The sequence below is a fragment of the Nomascus leucogenys genome, chromosome 2 (genome assembly GCF_006542625.1).
Source record: "Nomascus leucogenys isolate Asia chromosome 2, Asia_NLE_v1, whole genome shotgun sequence".
Classification (NCBI taxonomy): Eukaryota; Metazoa; Chordata; class Mammalia; order Primates; family Hylobatidae; genus Nomascus; species Nomascus leucogenys.
The window spans coordinates 128,697,865-128,722,340 of NC_044382.1; the positions used below are offsets into that span (position 1 = coordinate 128,697,865).

At 35.1% G+C, this 24,476-nt stretch overlaps 1 non-coding gene across 1 annotated transcript; it reads right to left on the minus strand.

Annotated features, from left to right (window-relative positions):
• Window positions 1-2,358: 2,358 nt before the first annotated feature.
• On the minus strand, window positions 2,359-2,501 carry LOC115832071. Its single transcript, XR_004027540.1, has one exon. It is a non-coding gene; the product is annotated as a U4 spliceosomal RNA (small nuclear RNA).
• Window positions 2,502-24,476: the final 21,975 nt, after the last annotated feature.

Consider the following 24,476-nt stretch of genomic DNA (forward strand, 5'->3'; position numbering starts at 1 on the left):
AAAGGAGACACTTATAATTTTATGAAGTAAGTGTACAAAGCGATTATCAAATTCTGTAAACATTAAAGAAAGATATTTGTGGATTAAGCATGTCAGTTTCAGAACCCAATCCTACCAAAGGAGACCAGAATTAAACCAAGTGTACATGCACAACTTAATTTTTTTTAAGAGTTTGTGGAAATAAACAGCAGAGTAAAAGAAGTTTTCTGAGCATTATCAAACGCATTTAGTTTAAATTAGCACTTGGTTATAGTGGAATCCCTGGGCCATTTTTAATTGATCATCTACAAATGATGCCAAAACTTGCAGGAATTCTCTGCAGGAAATAATTTTGTTGTTTGTTCAAAGTATCTTCTGAATTTATCTTTACGGTTTAGCCCTTTTTTTTTTTTTTTTTTTGAGACGGGGTCTGGCTCTGTCGCCCAGGCTGAAGTGCAGTGGCGCGATCTCGGCTCACTGCAAACCCTGCCTCCCAGGTTCACGCCATTCTCCTGCCTCAGCCTCCCGAGTATCTGGGACTATAGGCGCCCGCCACCACGCCCAGCTAATTTTTTCTATTTTTGGTAGAGACGCGGTTTCACCATGTTAGCCAGGATGGTCTCAATCTCCTGACCTTGTGATCCGCCCGCCTTGGCCTCCCAAAGTGCTAGGATTACAGGCGTGAGCCACTGCACCCGGCCACAATTAAGCTTTTTAATTTTATTTTGCATTGTTACTTTTTAAAAACAATTATATGGATACACATTAGTTGTACATATTTATGGGGTACATGTGACATTTTGATACAAGCTTACAGTATGAGATGATCAAATCTAGGTAATTGTGATATTCATCACCTCAAACATTTACCATTTCTTTATGTTGTGACCATTCTAGATCTTCTAGTTTTTTGAAATATACAATGAATTATTGTTAACTATAGTCTCCTCTTAGTCTACCAAACACTAGATCTTATTCTTTTTATCTAGCTATATTTTTGTACCCGTTAACCAAACCTTCTTCCTCCCTACTCTTTATTGCCCTTCCCAGCCTCTGCTAACCACCATTTTACTCTCTACCTTCACAGGATCAGGTTTTTTTCAGCTCACACATATGAGTGAGAACATGGGATAGTTGTCTTTCTGTGCGTGATTTATTTCACTTGACATAATAACCTCCAGTTTCATCCATGTTGCTGTAAATGACAGGATTTCATTCTTTTTATTGCTCAGTAATATTCCATTGTGTTTAAATATCACATTTTCTTTATCAATTTATCCATGATGGGCACTTAGGTTGATTCCATATCTTGGATATTGTGAGCTGCAATAAACAGGAGGGTAGATATGTCTTCAATATGTTGATTTCCTGTCTTTTGGGTATATAACCACCAGTGAGATTGCTGGATCATGTGGTAGTTCTATTTTTAGTTTTTTGAGGCTTCTCTATACTATTTTTCATGGTGGCTGTACTAATTTACATTCCTACCAACAGTATATGAGCTTTCCCCTTTTTCTGTATCCTTGCCAGCATTTGTTATTTTCTGTCTTTTTGATGAAATGATATCTTTTTATCATGTGAATTTCCCTGATGACTTTGCATTTCTCTGATGATTAGTGATGTTTAGCATCATAGCTCCAGTTGTACAATCGGCTGGTGCACAGTACATACAAGGCTTTTATTTTTTTTGAGACGGAGGCTCCCTGTCGCCCAGGCTGGAGTGCAGTGGCGCGATCTCGTCTCACTGCAAGCTCCGCCTCTCGGGTTCACGCCATTCTCCTGCCTCAGCCTCCTGAGTAGCTGGGACTACAGGCGCCCGCCAACAGGCCCGGCTAATTTTTTGTATTTTTAGTAGAGACGGGGTTTCACCGTGTTAGCCAGGATGGTCTCGATCTCCTGACCTCGTGATCCTCCCGCCTCGGCGTCTCAAAGTGCTGGGATTACAGTCGTGAGCCACAGTGCCCGGCAGTACATACAAGGCTTTTTAAAAATTTTATCATTTTAGTGGGAGGAAAGGGGAGGTTCTCAAAGTTGTTGTTGGTTACTGAAAATCTCATAGGCTCTAGGTACTCTTCCCAAAATATCCAGTGGAAAAAACATACTCATTAGGGGGCATGTGACCAGCAGGAAAGTTTATAGACCTTCTAAAAGGATTAAAGTTAGAAATATTTTTAAAAATTTTAGCCAGCTTATCTGAACTACCACATGCATGGTAGCTCACTGATCTCACTCCAAGTTACACTCCAGTCTGTTAGTATTTCAGATGTCTCTGTAGAACTTACTGCTGCTGTATTAGTTTTCTATTGCTGTTGTAACAAGTATGACAAGTTTAGTGGCTTAAAAAGACACAAATGTATTATTATTATTTTTTAAATTCAGTCCCACAGTGATTGTTAAAAATTGCCATCATTGAATGTCAGACTTCAAGTCATCATGGTGAGATATTGAGAAAAGTTTCCAATTAGCAAGAATCATACCTTGGATAAACCTCAGTGGGTATAATACGGCCTCTGTGCGAAGTTTGTATTATCTTATAATTTTTCTACCCAGAAGTCTAAAATGGGTTTCGCTGGACTAAAATCAAAGAGTTGGTAGGGCTCTGGTCCTTTGTGGAGAATCCACTCTTTTTTTTTTCCCCTCAGCTTCTAACGGCAGCCTGCATTCCGTGGCCCGTGGTCCGTTCCTCCGTTTTCAAAGCGAGCAAAAGACTGGTTAAGTCTTTCTCACATTGCATCACTCTGACTCTGCGTCTTCTGCCTTCCTCTTCAACATTTAAAATTCTCTTGTTATATTGGTCTCACTGGATAATGCAGAAAGATTTTTTCCCATCTCAAGGTTAGTAGATTAGCAACTTTTATTTCATCTGCAATTTTACTTCCCCTTTGCCATATAACAGCATATTCTTGGCGTATGGGGATTAGAATGTGGGCATCTTTGGAGCGCCATCATTGTTCCTAACACAACTACACTTATTTAACTTATACTTTACTTGATTTTTTCTGTTTTCTCCCACCAGAATATAGACTCAGTGTAGAGTAGTAATCATGTCTGTCTCTTTCATTTTCTGGTGATTAACTATTAGTTGGATGAAGACTGAATAAAGGAATGAAAACAATATGAGGTATCTAATGTGCTGTTTGCTATGATTTTAGCTTGCCAAATTAATACTACTACCCCATGCTGATTAAGTTAAGAACTATTCGAGATTTACCCAAAGGTTCAGCAGAAGGATATTAGTCAGTATGTCACTTTATTACTCATAAAACTTAGATATGCGATCTGGGCCATATAGTACTATAGATACATCTGTCTTGGATTGGACACACTTGGCCACCAGGTCTGAAGCTGCCTGAAGCTGTGCTGTACAAAGTCCTGCTTTTATTATAGAGGCAAGCCTTGTAGTGCATAAGAGATAGTCCGTGAGATAGTCTATGATCTGCAAAGGGGAGGGGGCTAAGCCAAGAATGACCTTCTTTTCTTCCAAATTCACCAGTCAGATAACTTACACTTCTCTTTACAGGGAGGGATACGGGATTTACAGAGAGAGGCCAGGAATGTGACTCTATGGAGCCCCTCCCATGGACATTTGAAGTGAGAGAAAAGGCAATTTCCCCTCTCCCATTTCCACACCCAGAAAATTCTGTGTCTAAGTTATTACGTTAGCCTTAATTTGACCACTTGTGTGTCATATTTTTCCTCTTACTGACGAGTTTCTGACTGTATATTGTTAGTGCTCTGTATATCACTAATGGTTGGGCTAAATTCAGACTTTTTTTATCATATAAGTTTGAGGTATACAACATGACGTTTTGGTGTATGTATACATAGTGAAATGCTTACTACGTGTAAGCAATTTTACATATCCATTGCCTTCTATAGTTACCTCCTTTGTGTGTGGTAAGAGAACTTAAAATCTACTGTTTAGCAAATTTTCAGTACACAATACACAATATGCAATAATACAATACTATTAACTATGGTTTTCCTATTGTACGTTAGATCTCTAGACTTATTTATTCTACATAAATGCAAGTTTGTACCCTTTGACCTACATCTATACATTTCTTTCCCACTGTTGTACTGTTTCTATGTATTTGACTTTTTCTCTTCTTTCTTTCATTTTATTCTTTAGATTCCACATATAAGTAAGACTATGCACAGCAAAGGAAGTAGTCAACAAAATGAAAGGGAACCCTACAGATTGGGAAAAATATATGTGAACTATGTACCTGATAAAGGTATATAAATATATGTTTAATATTCAAAATATATAACAAACACAATTCAATAGTAAAAGAAAAAAAATCCAATTTTAAAATGGGAAAAGGATCTGAATTAACATTGTTCCAAAGAAGGCATACAAATGACAAACAGATACATGAAAAGGTGCTCAACATCACTAATCATCACTAATAATTAGGGAAATATAAATCAAAACCACAATGAGTTATCATTTATACTTGTTAGCTAGCTATTATCAAAAAGTCCATTGATAATAAGTGTTGGCAAGAGTGTTGAGAAAAGGGAACTTTTGCACACTGTTGATAGGAATGTAAATTGGTACAGCCATTATTGGAGACAATATAGAGGTTTCTAAAAAAGTTAAAAATAGAACGGCCATATGACCTAGCATATACGTATATGACCAAAGGAGATAAAATTAGTAACTTGAAGAGATATCTGCACTCCTGTCTTCATTGCACCATTATTCACAATAGCCAAAATGTGAAAACAACTTGGGCTCATGGACAGATGAATGGATAAAATAATTGAGGCACAACACAAACACACACACGCACAGATATTATTTAACTTTAAAAAAGAAGAAAATAACTGCCATTTGTGACAACATGGATGAACTTGGAGGACATAATTCTAAGTAAAATAAGCCAGACATAGAAATAAAAATACTGCATAATTTCACTTATGTGTAAAATCTATTTTCAGACTCTTGTAACCTAGATACATAAATGTAGCATAGTATATCTATAATCTGTGCATATTCAAGGCTCTTAACTTTCCTTTCATGGGCTAGGAAAAGAACATCCTGACTAATCCAGATATGTTTTCAGGTACACAGAAGAATTATTTTTTCTTAATAAGAAATAGTAAATATAAAGTGATAACATTGTTTTCTTGATCTTTATAGTTTTCCATTTTCAAAAATAGTAAAATCCATATTATATGTGGGAAATAGAAATTGAAAATCAGAAAATTTGTGAAGTTTTGATTTTAAACTTGTGTGATTAAACCATTCATACTGTGGACAAAAAATCTGAGTCCGAAAGGCAGTAAGTAGCTTGCCCAAGTTTCCATAGCTCGACAGTGACCCAGAGCTAGAACCAGGGCCTTTCCCTCAGTAGTTTTCCCTCCTTTTCTGTTTGTTTCATAGTACATCTTTTTATATGATAATTTTAAGATTAATAATTGTTAAGATTAATAGTATATGACTACTATAACAACTTGAGCATTTAAATATGTAATAGTACAATTAATAAATAAGAATATATTTAGAGTGCCGTGAATGCACTTTAACTTTTATAAGCAATCTTTTTCCAAGTGGTTCTCCTATATCAAAAACCAGATTTATATTTGAAAACTGTTCCCTGTTCAAAATTTTGATACGTTTCCAAGACCCATGAAAATTCCTAGTGTTCCTAGATTTATGTACTTGATATTTTTTTTTTTTTTTTTTTTTTTTTTTTTTTTTTTTTTTTTTTGAAACGGAGTCTTGCTCTGTCCCCCAGGCTGGAGTGCAGTGGCGCGATCTCGGCTCACTGCAAGCTCCGCCCCCCGGGGTTCACACCATTCTCCTGCCTCAGCCTCCCGAGTAGCTGGGACTACAGGCGCCCGCTACCTCGCCTGGCTAATTTTTTGTATTTTTAGTAGAGACGGGGTTTCACCGTGTTGGCCAGGATGGTCTCGATCTCCTGACCTTGTGATCCGCCCGCCTCGGCCTCCCAAAGTGCTGGGATTACAGGCGTGAGCCACTGCGCCCGGCCTTGATATTTTATAATCAGAAAACAATTATAAGGAAAAATTCTGTAATGTAATGTCTTTTATTTTAGGAGAACAATTTCTTCTTTGTGCTTGATATATTTATATGATATTAAATCACAATATTAAGTTCACTAAAAGAAATAACCAAAATGGCAAGTGTGATTGTTATAGTTGATAATATTGAGCAATTTATTAGAATATTTATTAAAATCAAATATAAAAGAATATAATGTAAAATGTATAATCTGAACTAATTTAATATTCTGAGAAAGAAGGTATTGTGATCAAAATTACCTTTTGCCAAAATTGACTTGGAGTGGGAGGTAGAGAAATTCATTGGTTGCCTGTGTGTGACTCCTGTGACAACTTTGTTTAAATTTTGAACTCTGAAATGCAAATCAAAACCACAATCAGATATCATCTCGCACCAGTCAGAATGGCGATTATTAAAAACTCAAGAACAATAGATGCTGGTGAAGCTCTGGAGAAATAGGGACACTTCTACACTGTTGGTGAGAATGTTAATTAGTTCAACCATTGTGGAAGACAGTATGGTGATTCCTCAAGGATCTAGAACCAGAAAATGCTATTTGATCCAACAATTCCATTACTGCGTATATACCCAAAGGAATATAAATCATTCTACTATAAAGACACATGCACACGTATGTTTACTGCAGCACTATTTACAATAGGAAAGACATGGAACCAACTCAAATGCCCATCAATGATAGACTGGATAAAGAAAATGTGGCACATATACACCATGGAATACTATGCAGCATAAAAAGGAATAAGATCATGTACTTTGCAGGGACATAGATGAAGCTGGAAGCCATCATCATCAGCAAACTAACACAGGAACAGAAAACTAAACACTACATGTTCTCACTCATAAGTGGGAGTTGAAAAATGAGAACACATGAACACAGGGAGGGGAACAACACACACCAGGGCCTGTTGGTGGTGGGGGGGTGAGGGGAGGGAACTTAGAGGACAGGTCAATAGGTGCAGGAAACCACCATGGCACGCGAATACCTATGTAACAAACCTGCACGTTCTGCACATGTATCCCGGAACTTAAAAAAAAAAAAAAAAAAAAAAGTAGCCATAGCCAAGTTCATCTAGATTTTCTCTTTTGTTATCATCTCCTCTGTTAGGAGTTTATAGTTTTCTGTCTTACACTTAGATCTGTGTTCAATAAAACTTTATTTACAGACAGTATAAAAAATAAATTTTGAACTCTGAATGCTGAGTCTAAAATTAATTATTGGGCTTTATTACGAGTGGCACAAAGCACTGTGGAAAAGTCCATGGAAGCTTTTATGTTTTCAATGTTTCACATTTGTAGCCCTTACTACTCAATGAAAACTATATAAACACACACATTCTATTTATGGCTTAATTGGGTACTAAGTAAGCTATAACTGAATGCTTCACAGGTGCGTTCAAAAGTCAAACTTGAATGAAAATATTTTTAATGATAATTCTTCCTATGTATTACTGTGATCTCTGTTGAGGACTATTGTGTGTTAACAAACTCCTTATCAATGCCATCTGCAATTTCACTTCTGAATTTCATTTCGTAGTTCAAATACCAAATTATTTTGCCCTATAATAGTCTGATTATCATGTTGAAACAGATAAAGCAAGTAAAAGCAGTGGTGGGATGTATGAAAATCTAAATAAACTGCTTGGTGTTTTTCCTTTTGTTATTTTTTATGTTTGAACATCTCAGGAGATACACTATATTTAGAAGTTTGTTGCTGTTCTCCTCCCCAATATCTTCTCAGAGGAAGAGTAAATAGAATACAGGGAGACATTTATCAAGGCTTGCTGCTTTGCTCACATAGGCCTTGTCTGTATAGAGTAGACGTTGAAGCTCCACTCACCTTTTGCTCACTGTGCACTAGAAAAATCTCTCTCCTTTATGGAATTCTGAACATCAAACTAGGGTTTAGGCTTTAGCAGTGGCGAGGATTAGTTTAGCCTCCAATATATCTCATCAGCATTCATATCACAAATCTAAACAGCAGCAACAACAACAACAAATCAGGAGAGTCTAGAAAAAAGCATCTCCAGAAATTCTCCAACATGAGGAAATGTACATCACTAAACCATTTTCTCCCACATTTTTGCTACAGTTACTCAACATATATTTATTGGGGTCTTTCTTTGTCAAACCCTTTTCCAAATCCCCCACCTTCCTTGACTTTGTGACCAGCAGAGATCTGTCTTCCTGCCTATGTGACTGATTTTCTCAGGTAGCAGCCCTGATGTCCTCTTGTTCTTTGAATCAAGTGAATTCCACCTCTTGTTTTTAACTCTTCTCATTTTGCCAAGGAAATATACATATATTTCCACTATCGACTCCATAAACCAGCATCAGATATTTGAGGAGCATTAGCACTTTATCACCCTTTCACATGTTTTTCTTCTTTCCTACCCCAGCTGTTTCAGCAACTGTATCACCAGCCATAGCCCTTTAAAGACAAAATTGTGTTTTAATCTGCCTGGTACCACCAGTGGCTGGCATAGTTCCTGAAATGGATGCAAGGCTCAACACATGGTCCTTGGGGGCTGGGCATGGTGGCTTATGCCTGTATTACCAGCACATTGGGAGGCCGAGTCAGCAGATCAGCTGAGGTCAGGAGTTCGAGACCAGCCTGGCCAAGATGGAGAAACCCCATCTCTACTAAAAATACAAAAATCTGGGTGTGGTGGCAGGTGCCTGTAATCCCAGCTACTCAGGAGGCTAAGGCAGGAGAATTGCTCAAGTCTGGGAGTTGGAGATTGCAGTAAGCTGAGATTGCATCACTGTACTCCAACCTGGGCAACAGAGCAAGACTCCATCTCAAAAAAACAAAACAAAATAAAACAAAAATCATGGTCCTTGAATAAATGAGTAGAATGCAGGAGTGAGTGAATGAATCAGGATTCCTTAGCATTTAGTCTATACCAGGCAATGTGCTGGTACAGGTGAGGAAGATGGACGTGGCCCATATACTCTGAATTTACAATCTAACAATTTTTTATGACCTTGTCACCCATAGTTTGACAAGTATTTTGATGTTAAGTTGTTTTTTTATAATGCTGTGATGAACATATTACTAAAAAATGTTTTTCTACACTAGTAATTTGGAATACATTTTCAGTTATAGAATTAATGGATGAAAAAGTACAAACACTTTAAGGTTTAACTATTTACTAGCTCTTCCACTTTTCATGTATTAATAAAATAAGGATTTCTTACTAGTGGCAGATTCTTGTATATGTCTTTAGCCAGTAGAAAAAAATAACTCTGAAGGGAAATTTTATAGTTGCATATATTTTAGTTCTGATCTAGTCATTGTTTCTGATTTTTTCTAGTTATCCTTGATTATTTATTTTTGAAACCTTCTAAAGAAACTCATGAATAACCTGATGAAAATGATGATTTGATTAATAATCTCATACAGAAGATATTTGCATAGAAATCACAAAGCTACTTCTTACACCTGTGTATTTTCAATTTTCTACTTATCCACTGGCTGCAAACAAAATGACAATGCTGTCTGTCACATATGCAGTCCTTTTCTTCTTGCCTGGTAATGATCTAGAAAGATGATGGCATTTGACTTAAAAGGAAAAAGGCCCGATCTGAGCATTGTGCTATATTTTCTTTGTGAAGAATTTGATGTAATATCCTCCCTCATCTGCGGCTCTCTGTGACTCTGTGCTCTTTATAAATCAGTGTTTGAAAATAAACCACACTGTCTAGCATGAAGAGACTGTTAATTAAATTTGAACGTCAGAACGAAAACTTTATAAACAACTATTGAGGTTTTATCTTTTAATATCAGAATCTAAATAGAAATACCTAGTGAGGTTTGCTTTATACATTTAACTGAGCCTTACATTCAGTACTACAAATTTAAAGTAGCAGCAATTTAATATTCTGCTTTTTTCCCTCCTCAATCTAAAAATTTATTGTTAATAAGACAAAAGATAAATGCCTTGTGGATTCAACCCATCATCTTTATAATGCCCTACACTTGTTAGAACATTATTGGAAGTTCATATTGAGAGTGGAGGAGTTTCAAAAATCCCATAATGTGCCTCATTAATGCATAAGATAATATTTCCACGAAATTTTCCCATCTAATGTTCACATCCTGCAGTGAAACCTAGAGTTTAATATTCATTTACCATTTCTGTGGTCCTACTTAATTAAGTGGAAACAATCTGTGTCATATAGGACACCTCTGACTTCACGTATCAGAAAACACCAACATACTGGCTTAAACATAGAGAAAATTAATTATCCTTCATACCAAGAAGACATACAACTCTGGGGATGGTGGTTCAGGAGCAAATAATATAGGCAAAAAACCTATTTTTTTAATCTTTCTTTTCTCTGGCAAACTCCCTTGACAATTGCTAAGTCATTGCCCCTGTTATAGATATCTCATGCAGACTCCAAAGTCTCCAAAGGAGCAGTAGTCAATTCTTTCTTGTATGTGTTTTTTAAGTCTTATTAAATATTTTTCATAAGCCACCCAGCAGGCTTTCCCTATATTCTCATTGGCCAACATTGTGTCTACCACCTATACCTAAAGTCGTTAGAAATAGAAGGGAACTACAATACGTAGTATTGCATGGGGGTGAACCTAGAATATAATCAGGACTTTCTTGAGTTATGAGGGTTCAGCTTTAGGTAGGCAGGCAAATATTACCTCAACAGTTAAACTAGATTCTGTCCCTAAAATATTTTACAGTGTAGCATGGGGAACTAATGAAATGATAAAGGATTGTAACCATTACCGCAATGCATACCACTAATAGAAGTGTATAGGGAAAGCTACCGGGGCTCTCATTGAAGAAGGGGCATGTGATTTTAGATTAAGGGGAGCAGTCAGAGATAGTACAGCCGAGGAGAAGATTAGAGGACAGATATTTTTTCTACCTGATTATAAATGAATGCAGTTCGGGCAATATGTCATAATTTTCTTCAGTGCATTAAGTTTTGACAAAATTATGTAAGGTATCTTAAAGATTTTTGTTTTTGCTTCAGTTACAAGTAAAACATTGTTATATAGTTTTCTTGGGATATATATTTACAAGTAAGATGAAATCTAAATCTTCATTATATTGTTAGACTTTATTTTTTCAGACCTGGTGAGTTTGATTGACCAGAGTGATAATGACAATAATGATAGATAATCATAGTGTTACAGATAGATGTGATGGCATTTTTGGTTTAATTGTGTGTAATGTCAGATAAATTGCAGAAAATATTTTACTGTCAGGTTTCGTATTGGTATACTAAACATCGTTAAAGTATTAATAAATTAACTTCATCAAGGTAATTTTCAATTATACTGTCACATAAATAGCAGAAAACAGGTTGTCTTTTTCAATTTTTCTGTTATAATCACAAAAGGAGAGAGAGATAGATATGAGATTCTGGACTTGTTGCTGATGGGAGGATTTTTATGCTCATTAAATCCATTTTTGAATAGTACTATGATTTGCAACATATTGCATAACAACCAAAGAAGCCAGTTGTCTGATGAAATGCATATGTCCAATTCTAGGTAAAACTAGAAAAATAGCATGGCAGCTCTAAGAGAAAAACTTTAAATTTTCTATTTATAGAAATGTTCAAATAAAATAGATTAATGACCCAGATATTATGACCCTTGTCTTTGGCACATCTTAGACTCAGTTAAGTTTATTTTTTAAAAATTATTTTATCTTGATCTCACATACGAATTTATATTAAGCAAAAATGAAATATGTTATATCTAACTGATTTGAAATCCCCGATAATTGTATAACAATTATCTAAAATAAAATATTTACCAAATTCGTTCTTAATTTGGAAGAAGTCATGGCACATACTGCCCAAAAATTAAAGAACCTTATATAAACCCCTGCACATAGTGGAAGGTTTTCAGTTACTTAGATAGGCCCAAAGTAGAGCACACATTTATTGTATAGTGTATATTATTTTACTGATATTTCATTTTGTCAACTGGTGGCAAGAGTGGAGTAATTATTCATAGCCATAAGAATAATAGTCTTGCCTCCTCTCTCCTGACTTGCTAAATGGGACCTGTGTCTCTGTGAATGTGGCACACCATACTCAGGATTCAGCATGTTCTCTACTTTTATGTCCCTACTTATTTCACCTTTTCTTCCTTCCTTTTTCATTTTCATCATTCTTCTTTTTGAATTTTTATTCTGCCATTTTTCCACCAAAATTAAGTTTTATTAAATTTCCTTTTGACCCATTACCATCTTCTTCATCTTTTCCAAGTGAAAATATATGTATCTTTCTTCTACATATAAAAAAAGTGAAGTCCTCCCAACCCTCTCACATGCTTTAATTCTTGAAATGTCAGAGAATATTATTTCTCATCCCAAGACACATCAGAATTGTTCTAACATTCACATAACTGGTCTCAATATCTGCCAATTTTTTTCTGGCCTTATCAATTTATAGTATTATTTTTGGGTCGATAGTTGAAATCCACTCTCATTTCTCTTTCCTACTTTTTGATGAGGAGATTATAAAACTATTGAAATTTGGAAAATAAATATGTTTCCTGAATAATTGATTCAAAATAACAGGAAGTTGTGCATTATGCACAATTTTATTATATTTGTATGTGTGTTCCATATTTAAGGCAAATGTTTTCTCAAAGTGTGTCTTGAACAGTTTTATGATGGATTTTTATTTTTCCCATTTCATAGTTTTACTTAAATGAACTGTAAGTGTCCTTTTTGGGGTAAAAAGATGGAATATTCAAATACCCTATCCTTCAGATTTCATCAGTATGAAAAAGGGTTCTCTCATATCTCAGAGAACTACGGTAATCTTTCAATGGTAATTAATACATTATCTCATTCCATCATTTCATCATTCATCTCACCATTTACTGGAAAAGGTTATATTGATGACCATCATCATATGGAAACTTTTAAACGTCATAATTTCTTGTCCAAATTACACATGTAAGTGTATGCTCCATAAATAGTTGTTGAATAAAATGTATGGAATTCACTTATCCATTTATCCATTTATTAAATAAGACTTTATTGACTGACTATTATTTACTACAGATTTTTCTAAGAACATAGAGATGTATCAGTGAACAAAACAGAGATTCCTGCTCTTGTTGAAGCTTATCTTAGGGGGAAACATAATCAATTACATAATAAACATGAAGTAATTCCATTATAGGGCATGTTGTAAGGTGATAAATTCCATAGAAAAATATGTATAGATCAAGGTGAGATGATCTAGAATGACAGCTTAGGAAGAAGGGGCATATAATTTGCAATTTCAAATAGCGATATCATGTTTGACCTAAGTGAGGAGATAGTATTTTTAAGCTAGAACTTGGCAGCAGATAAGGGACTAAGCCATGCAATTATATGCATTATGAGCTTTGGAGTCAGAGAGAAAAGCAAATGTGGAATCCCTAAAGAGGCAACACCCTTGAGTGTTTGAGAAAGAACAGGGAGCTCAGTGTGCCAAATTGTTGTGAGCAAGTAGTGGAAGGAAACCACGTTATATGGGACCTTCAAAGCCATTGTGAAGTTTCTGGGTTTTATAAAGAAAACTATTGTGAACTGACTTACATTTTAAAATTATTGCTCTTGCTTCCATGTGGAGAATATACTATAAAGAGGAAGAGTTCAAGATGGAACAGCAGTTAAGTGGCTATTATAGTAATTCAGACAAAAAATGGTGCTTGCACCAGATAGCCCCATTGGAAGTTGTAAAATCTGTTAGTATTCTTTTATTATTATTATTATACTTGGATACATATGGGATACATGTGCAGAACATGCAGGTTTGTTACGAGGTATACACGTGCTTTGCTGCATCCATTAACCTGTCATCTACATTAGGTATTTCTCCTAATGCTATCCTTCCCCTAGCCCCCTACCCGCCAACAGGCCCTGGTTTGTGATGTTCCCCTCCCTGTGTCCATGTGTTCTCATTGTTCAACTCCCACTTATGAGTGGGAGCATGTGGTTTGGTTTTCTGTTCCTGTGTTAGTTTGCTGAGAATGATGGTTTCCAGCTTTATCCATGTCCCTGCAAAGGACATGAACTCATCCTCTTTTATGGCTGCATAGTATTCCATCTGTTAGTATTCTTACAGAGCCAAGATTTCCTAGGTTGTGAGAGAAAAAGAAAAGACTCTGATACTATCGTTCTGTATATCTCAGGGTTAAGCATTCTGTTTAAGAACAATACAGGAATCTAAAAATGGGGTAAGCTCCATAAGATATATTATGTTAAACTTTAATGTAATAAATTATAGGATTTATAGAGTCAACAGCCACAGTAACTGTAGTTCACATTTATTGAATGTATAGTAAGGTCCAGGTTTTGTAGAAAATGCTCTTACTCATGTTATATCTTTCAGTCATTTACAATATCTGAGGGTTCTAGTATTTTTCTATCTCAAGCCAATGGAAAATCCCAGTGTAAAAAAATACGAAATCACTAAAATTCTGGTAAAAGAACTAATGAACAGTCCTGATATCTCAATTACCTTGGAAGCTCAAATTTTCACTAACCTAAGCAGTGTATCAAGATGGTGAAGATTATGAACTCTAGAGCAGACTGTTTCATTACCATAGTTGTCTCTACCACATACTGCTGTGAGAACTGGAATAAGTTACTTAATCGTTCTTTCTCTAAGCTTTTGTTATCTGTAAATTATGGGTAGCAATAGCACCTGGAGTTGTGGGAATTTCCTTTCTCTGTAGATCTGCAGATATACAGACAGACATATTATATATATATAATATATATGTATTCTTAGAGTCTCTCTATATCTATGCCCTCCATATATTTTAAGAATTATATATATAATAAGCTATAAACTTTTACTAAGTTTTACTGATGTTTTAACAAATATTAAAATTGTTTAATGCAGTCATATCATAAATCATATTTTGAATTGTCACATTCACTTTTGCATCAATACCATCATTGTAGTTCATTCTATAAGAATTTTATAGAATTACATCTAAGGATACGGGATCTAAAGTAATTTGTAATTATTAATAAAATGGTTGATTTTACATAGAACTAAGAATTGATTACATGATAGTGGCTAGCATTATGCTTCATACCTGGTATGTATTTGGTACTCAATTTATGTTTATTTTCTGAGTAACCTCATTGCAATTTCACTTGTGCTTTTATAAAACATAAAACCACATTCATTTCTATGCATCTTATCAGTAATTTCAGCATGGAAAAAAGAAAATTCTTATGCTGTCTATGAGGAATAGTTTTCCTAAGTAAATTAATAGCTTAAAAAAGCATAATTACAAAAATTTAATGACTTTAACCATATAATTAGCATACAAGCAATGTGCTGTTGTCAAATAACATTTTATATATTCAGTAAAGCAAATGTGCTGGTACTTGTATTTGACAATACAAGTCATTTATATTAATATTTGTGCCAGACGGAAATAAGACTCTTGATTTTCACAAAGCCTGAACTTCACACTGTTTATAAATTACTCAAGCATTTATTGCAATTACTCCAGATTAGTAAATTTCCTGTGCTATTGAATTGCCTGACATTCCAGGCCACGTACTTCTTGTTCATTTATTTTGTCCCTATGCACTACATATTTATTTAGTTAGGACTTTTTCGTGGTGTTATGTTATTATTTGTAAATATTCAAAATACTTTATCTTCCAAAGTGGAATTATTTGAGGCTATTAATTTTATTTTATTCTTAAGGTTCTGCATTAATATGAAGTGGTTTTTAATTTTATGATTATGAAATAAGAAAATGAAAAAATACAGACAATTATGGCATTAAAAAAATACAAAACTATTCCTAATCTTAAAAAGTGGCTGACCTCTGTTTGCAATATTTTCTTCCAGTCTTTGAGTATGTTTTTCAGGGTTGACATCCGAAGCATATGGCTTTCTCAAACTTTTATTAGCTTTCCCAACTGGCTATTCATTGCAAATTAACTTCAGACACTCTTTCTTAGGTTCTCTTCCCCGCAAATTTATGCTCTCCTAAAACCCTACTGGGAATTGTATGAAATTTATTAATTAATTTGGGAAGAATTAACTTATTTTCACTGTATTTAGTCTTCCCACAGAATTGTGATTAAGAACGCAGGACCTGTAGCCACAGACCAAGCGTTCAAATTCTAACCCTAGCACTTGCTGTGCATATAATGATTAATAAGTTGCTTCTCCTCTCTCTATTTTAGATTCCTCATCTGTAAACTGGGGATGAGGATTGCGTCTATTCCTAAGGGTTGCTGAGAAAATTAAATGTATTTATTCAGATAAGCACTTAGAATAGTGCCTGGAACATTGTGAATTTGCAATAAATATTGGCTACTATTTTTACATGATTTTATATTATGATTTTCAGAGATGGATTAAATCACTCATTAAATTTATCTTCATATAGATTCAATGAGTCATGGTAATTTTGTTTTGCCTGTTTAAATCTTTGACATTCTTCAGACCTAAACTTACCTGTCACAATGTCACTCCTTCAGGGGACCTTTCAGATATCTCCCCTACCCCCACATCTATTATGCTCTTATAATATCCCGGACTTTCCTAGCACAACATCTCAGTGCATAATTAAATTTCCATGTAACTCATTTATTGTTTCATCAAATATATAGGAAGAGTCTACCACATACCAGGCATTCTTCTAATCTTTAATGACTAATAAACTGAGTTCCAGCCCTAGTGGTATCTGTATTCTGGTGGGGGAGACATGAAAATTAAAAAATATATATATATAGTATAATTTCAGTAGCAGTAAATATTTTGAAGACAAACATTTAAAACATGACAGGTGAACATGTATCCTTTCATCTGGAAAAAGATTATTAGAGAGACTACTGTGAGAAGATAATTGAGAAGATAACTGTATAAAATAAGAGAGTAAGACATGGTGCTACCTGGAGGAAGAGTATTTCCACCAAAGGCAGCATTGTATAAAGGTGCTGAAGTGAGAGCCAACTGGGCCTTTTGGCCAGTTATGAGCCTTGGAGGCTGAAGCAGAGTGATGAACTAGGAGTAGATTAGAGTTGTGTCATGACAAGATCAGGACTATATGATTAACTAAAGTCTCGTATTTAGGACTCTGAACTCCTTGTAGTTGTAAATTTGATATTTTTTTTTTTTCCATGTTCAAGACTTTACTCAGAATCTGACACATAGTGCATCTTCAGTTAAATAGACCAGGTGTAGTGGCTCACGTTTGTAGTCCCAGCGCTTTGCGAGTCCAAGTTAAGGGCAGAAGTTTGAGACCAGGCTGGGCAGCATAGTAAGACCTCCATCTCTGTACAAAATTAAAACACATACACACACACACACACACACACATCAGGCATGGTGTCATGTGCCTTTAACACTAGATGCCTCAGAAACTGAGGCAGAAGGATTGCTTGAGCCCAGGAGTTTTAAGTTAAAGTGAGCTATAATCATACTATTGCATTCCAGCCTGAGTGAGAGAGGAAAAATATTCTTACTGTGGAATTTTCAGGCTGTAGTTCTCAACTGTTTATACACCTTTCCCTACTGTAATGTGATAGCCTTGAGTGCAGATATTATCTTACTCTTCTGAGTGCTTAGGGTTCTAAAAAATAAAATACTGGGTAAAACTGATTTTCAATAAATTTTTCTTAAATGAATTAATGAATGAGTGAATGAATACTATAGTGAGAAGGCAGAAGAACCCCTGCCATCTAAGGAAGGAAATTAATAGATTCCACTTGCAGCATATTATTAATCCATCCTTTTTGAGACTCCAGAGCTGTGGGTGATGTAGTCATGCCAATGTTTTGGAAAGGTCTTGGGAAAGAGGGGAGATTATTATGCTAAACACATGCCTTGTACTTGGCACTAAGGTTGTTCATTTTATGCCATTAAAAGTATTTTTTACACAGTTCAGTATTGAATATAGTGAATAAGAGAATTCCATAGACTGCATGTGATTTTGGTAGTTGCTGATAATGCTTTAAATTGAAAATATAAGGAAAGTTGAGATGTAAATAGTTCTTTTCTACTAAACAAAAGAAAGGCAGAGCAAAGATTATATCCTTTGGATTCAAACAGTAGTAGTAATTATCTGTGGATGTCAAGAAATCACAATTGCCCTTTTCCTCTGTAAGCCTTCTGTGGCAGTGCAGCTGGGGGTAAACATTAAGACTGACAGTTTAAAGGTCATCCAAGGAGGGAATATGGAGACAGTAATGTCTGCACAACTTTCCTCAATACCCTATAGTATTTTGATTTTTTAAAAATACAGATATTTAAGAATCATATATTAAAAAATTTCAAACTGTTTGCTTCTGGCTCCTGACAAACAGAAATGGCATGCAGATGGGAATAGGCAGCTGTCATCATCATAACTTACTATTTTGATTCTTACAAATTTTAATGTTTCTTAGTTTAGTATGTTTAATAGCTCATGGTTTAATATGATTTGATAGTTAATAATGCCTTGAACAAAACAGGCAACAAAGGAGTACTTGCTTTTGGTTTTATTCATTTGCAATGTAGGATAATTGACAGGTCATATCTATTGCCTCTTCTGACTCACATGTCCACTCTTAATGGTGAGAAAACACTCAGGGTCAACTTCTCATAGAAATGGGCTGAATTCAGGGCTGTATATACTTAGAAGGCCTGTTTGAGTATCTCCATGCTAAACTGCCTTGTTCTTCTACCCGCCTATGTAGTAGCATTGTTACTATAGTTTAGAAAAGAGTAGCAAAATGTTTTCCTTGTTTTCTACATTTGTCTTCTAAAATAGTTATTCATATTAAATAGGTCAGCAACCCACTGAAATCCCCTTTCAGCCCCAGAACATCATTGAAGCTTTCTTTCAAGCCAATGGCATCCAGTTAATTACCAGTTGATCATCCACTGAATGATCAACTTTCTGTCCTGAAATTTTCTCATTCCTTGATTTCTAAGACTTCACCCACTGGTATTTTCTTTTACTTTTTTCTCTTTTTTGTGTCTCAAGTTTTGTTTCTTCTTTATGCCAAGTATATCTTCTGCTCCAAGATTCTGTACTTGTCTCCCTTTGCCTTACATGTTGCATACTTTTCTGGGATAATCCTTTCTGGTTTTATGGCTTCAAGTCCACTTACAAGCTGAGGACTCCCCAGTTGGTGTCTTCTGAAGAATCTGCTCTTCCAAGTTTCTAATCTGTATGTTCACGTAACTGCATTTGGGTGTCCTGAAGGCCATGTGAACCCAATGTATCTAAGACAGAATTCAGGCTCCTCCCCACAAACCTGTGCTGTTCTTTTCTTTGCAACCTTTCACCCACATCACCCAGCAGACACCAACTTTAGAAAGCCAGGAGAATATTGTTTAAACACTTGGAAAAATTTCTTTATCTGTGAAATGAGAATAATATTTGTCTTGAAGAATTACTTTGAAGATACGCAATGGATTTAACAAACAATGTGGTTTTGAAACTCTTTATTGTTGCCTGTGTAATGTATACAAATAAAATTAAGACTTTAGATATTTATGTTAAATATCTAACATATTTTGATATATTCTAACATAGATATGTTAGATATCTAAATATCTAACATATTCATGTTAAAATATGAAAATATAGAAAATAAGAAAGTTTACTAGTAGAGCTTCCTATAAGTTCATTTTTTAAATCATTAAGAAAACTTTTAAATACATAAAATGTTTGAACTTTCTTACAGATTAGACAAATGTGTTAATAATAGAAGAAACGCTGAATGTAATCTAAATATTCAAAAATAAGATTAAGTTATCTATAGAATATCTATTCAACAACATATTAGGCAGCTATTGAAAGTAGGGGCAGTGTTTGTAATATAATATCACATGAAAAAATTATTATATAGAATTACATATATTGTTTGATTAAATTATACATAAATTTCAAAATACAGCTTGTATCTGTGGAAGCTGTGATTAATTTTTAAAATAGTGTTTACTGTAATTTATTTTCATAATTTAGAAAACAAAATCAAACTGCTGAAGCAACAGTTTCTGATCTCAAAAAAAACCCCAAATAATTATAAGCATTAAGACATACTACAATAGTTTGATATAGTAACAGTAAAAAGTTTATTTTTTCAAAAATAACCTTTTTTTTTTTTTTACACAGGATCCTGGAAGGATGTTTCATATTAAACATGAGACACAAAGACAACAAATTATTTTTTCTCTCTTTTCTATTAAGGACACAATTCTTAAAGTTATTCAATTTTGATGACATAATTATGAAGTGATGTTAAGGGTATTTTCTCCATTGATGGCAATTATACCTGTCCAGATCATACTAAATTCCTATATGGTATCCTTATTTTAGCAATGAATGTAAGGGGGTGTTTTGGAATCAAATATGAACTTGAGTTTCTAGTTTTGATTTGGGAATTTATGTTGGTCTTTTCAAGAAGAGAATTTATTCAGACTCTACAGGGAAATGCTTTATCTGTCTGTCAAACTGGATGGAGTGCTTTTCTGCATCTGGGCAGCAGTAACGTGCAGTCAAGGCACTCAAGTGCTTAATTTTTGGCATTGTTTACTCTACTTATTCTTATAGCAGCCACATATTACTTTGAAATCATATGTCGGTGATTATGTTTGAAACCTGCATCTATTATTTGAGAATCTTACTGCAAGGCTGTATGCATTTTCAAAGTGAATAAATGAAGATTTAATTTGGTGCTTATATAGCACAGAATGCCTTAAATACCATTTGTTCAGTATATCATTTATGCTTTCCCCTACCTTCCCTAAGCCATTTTATTCTAACAGATGCTGCAGGAGACTCTTCCTTCCTTCTGCTGAAACCAATGGGGTTCTGATAGCATATTTTTGCAGATTCACTGCTCATGATTAAATCCTTTGAATTCTAAAGTGTTACATTGTAAAACTTCCTCTAAGCTTCACAGAATTTAGTAGAATCCATTTAGGCAGGACAAATGTGAACATGTGAATTGACTTAAGGAAGGACTCTATATTTTTTTATAGCTAAAGAAAGCCAGTAGTATCATAAACATGGATGGTTTCTAAAATCGGAGATTTCTGGATTTGTATTCAGATTCATGCTCTCCAGCTGTGTGGCCATAGGTTAATTCGTGTCTCTCTGAGCCCATGTCTTCTTATCTACTAAAGTGGCAGAACAATACTTATTTCTTAACATAATTTTGAGAGTTAAAATGAAGAGTTGTGTGAAAACATCCAGCCTTGTGATTGACAACTAAAAGATGCTCACTAATACATTTTTGGGTGTCTATGTCTAGCCAACATGGTGCTAATAAATGATGATTGAGCAGTCCTTCATTTACTAGGGTTTGAGTATTTGTTTGCTTATTGTCTATTTCTCTTCCACTGGATTGTAAGCTCCATGAAAGCATGAATTTTATTTATTTTGTTTACGCATGGATGTTTGAATAAATAAATGAATGAGTGAAATATCCTCCCATATAAGTCTTAAAACTGGATAGTATATCCAAATGATATTGAGTGGAGAGTCTCAGAAAATTCCTCACAAAGTGAAAACATGATCGAAGACAGGGAAGGACAAACAGCATGGTTCCTGGGAAAACTGCCATTGGTTTGATCTTGCTGGGCTGTGAGGGCTAAGGTGGGGAAAAGTTGTATGTCACGGAGGGCTTTGCATGCCATGCCAAGAAGTTTTTCTGCGGTCAAGTGGCTTTCAATCTTTGCTATGTGGGTCCAGATAGGCTCCTCATAGTACCTCAAAAATGCCAAGGAAATGGAGAGATAGCCATATAGACAGGGCTTTATTCTACAACTCCCATTTCTCTCCCCTAATCCCGGTATGAGACATCAACCAGAAATGTTATTTTCTTTATGCATTTAAATACTACTTTTTGAGCTTTTCTGTATGCTTCATTTTAGAAATCATTGTACTACTTTATGATAGATAGAAAAATAGCTTTTTCGCAGTGACAATGGAGTATTTGGTGTAGGAGAATGGTATGAAGATTTTATACTTTAAGTATGTAATCTTAGCAGCTCTCTACAGGATGAATTATCAGGTTTTTAAGTAGGCTAAAGAGTTAATCATGGTACAAGCAGGGTAGAAAACACAGAGACACACATGGATTTTAGTGTGAAGATGTGCAATCAATTTAGGTCCTTCCTGTTATTGCACAACTTGTGGAATATCCAGAAATAGGTGTCCAACTAAAAGTTAGGTAGATAAATATGATGAATGGGGAAATTTCTGAGCTGAATGCATAGATTTGGGTGTCATTTGCATAGTGGTCAAATCATAAGAGTTGATAAAAATTAACCAGTGAAGGTTTATGAAGAGGAGCAGTGGACCAAGGACGGATTCTTAGGAATAACTGGCTCTTCAGAGACCAAATTGCTGGATAAGGAGTCCAGCAAGGAGATGAAGCAATGGTAAGCAGTGTAAAAAAGAAAACTGAGATAGTTTGATTAACTAACTTGAGGTAATAGGATAGTTTGGAAGCCATGGGCATGTTGAGTTTAAAAGGAATAAGTGAAGGTATGAAATATGTCTATTGAATTGATCAAATAGAGAGGAAAATTATGCTTCATACATGTGGAAAACAAAATTGTTATTTACCCTGAGATGATCTTTCTAGCACTACCACATCATCTATGTTTAAATTATCACAATGCTCAGCTGAGAATCTTTTGCTCTTTTTATTGCCTCTGGACTCACTTATCTTTACTTAGTCTAACAACTGTTCATATGGACATTAGAGTTAATTGTTTTGTCATCTATGAATATTGAGGAGTATGATTAAAGCATAAATTATATACCAGAACAGGATTGTCTTAAATATGAGCCCTTTAATCACGTTTTAAAATATGGTATTTAGGTTTCACATTTGTGAGAAAATTGAGGTACAAGTTATACTTTATATGTCAACAGATCTCAGAATCTAACAAGTTCTGTGCATGAATCTGATAGAATATTTCCCTGGAAAAAATAGAGATGTATGTGGGCAGTAGATATTTGTATTCAAAAATCTATAGTAAACTAAAATATTTAATTCTGGAATAGAGAGAACAAGAATGGGAATTAGAAATCTTCATAGTTCTTCACATGCTCTTAAACTATAGGAGAAGCCTTGCATACAATGATTGGGAACTTCAGTTCCAATAAAATTTGGGGAGTGCTGTTGTCACAGTGGTGTGCTGGATCTGGCTTGTACCACCTCATAGGAACCAATCGTATACACCTTTTCTCAAGTCCACATTCAGTGATATTATGTTGGTAATTGCAATCAGGCATGGTGGAAATATTAACACCATGGAGCTCATTAAAAAACTACAGATGAAGGCTTGTTTCCACCCCTGAAAAGCTAGTTGTTAAAATTTACCAGCACATCATTGGATTTGCGCCACTGACAGAAAAGACAGAAAACGCAAGGGGCATTTATCTGCTCCTTTAGTAGGACTCTTTTTTGTGCCCTAGAACACTAAAATACAATTGCATAAAGTGTTGTATCCACTCTTAATTTTCACAGCAAGACAAGGCTGGCAATGACAGTGCCTTATACACTAAATAGGACTGATTCTGTTTGAATGCTCACTCATTTAGAATATTGCATCAAACTAACATGAACAGGTTCATAATCAATAATGCCAATAAAAAGTGCTCTGTTTACTAGCCAAAGAGACAGATTGGTGATAGCTATGTAGAAGATTCCCTGGTGAAAAGGCCCTGAACATAGCTGGCAAGAGAGACTGGTGCTGGTAGCCCTAGGGGGCTACGAATGGGTCTTAACAGGAATAGGCACTGACCCTGGACTGGGCTTTGCTTTCCTACTGTAGGAAAACCAAAACAAAAGACATTGCACAGATTTGGATGGCCAATCATCATTTCTTTAGACCAAGAAACACATTGTACAGCTTACAGTGTTCAGCAGTGCGCATAGAGATATCCTCCTCAGAGTAATAGTTTGATAAGAATTATAAGGAACAATTAATTTATCAGTTGTCTGAAAGAGGAGAAAATTACAACATGTAGGGCTGGCTTACACATCTTCATGAGTATGTTCATGCTTAACGTGAGTAGGAGTAAAGGAATGTCCCCACTAGACTTTTCCTCTTTTTTTTTTAGGTTGATCTGAAGACGACGGAGTGGGTGAGGATGCTGGTGTGGCTATATAATTCTTGCTAAGAGAGCACTGCCCTGATATATTGATTATACTATGTTTTCTTTCTTCCCGCTATCATTTGACTTTTTTCCCTACCTGATTCAGTGGTCCCAGGATTAAGGCTGCAATTACAAGTGTTGGAAGCATATATAATTCCTAAGTAGAAACTGTAACTATGTTTTTAAACCTTATTCCAAAATTCCTAAGGGCCTGATGGGGATAGGTTGCACCTTCACCCCATCTGGCAAAATTGGAGCTAAGAATGAATGCATATATACTGCCTGATAGTAAAGATGGCCCACTAGGTCAGCACCTAT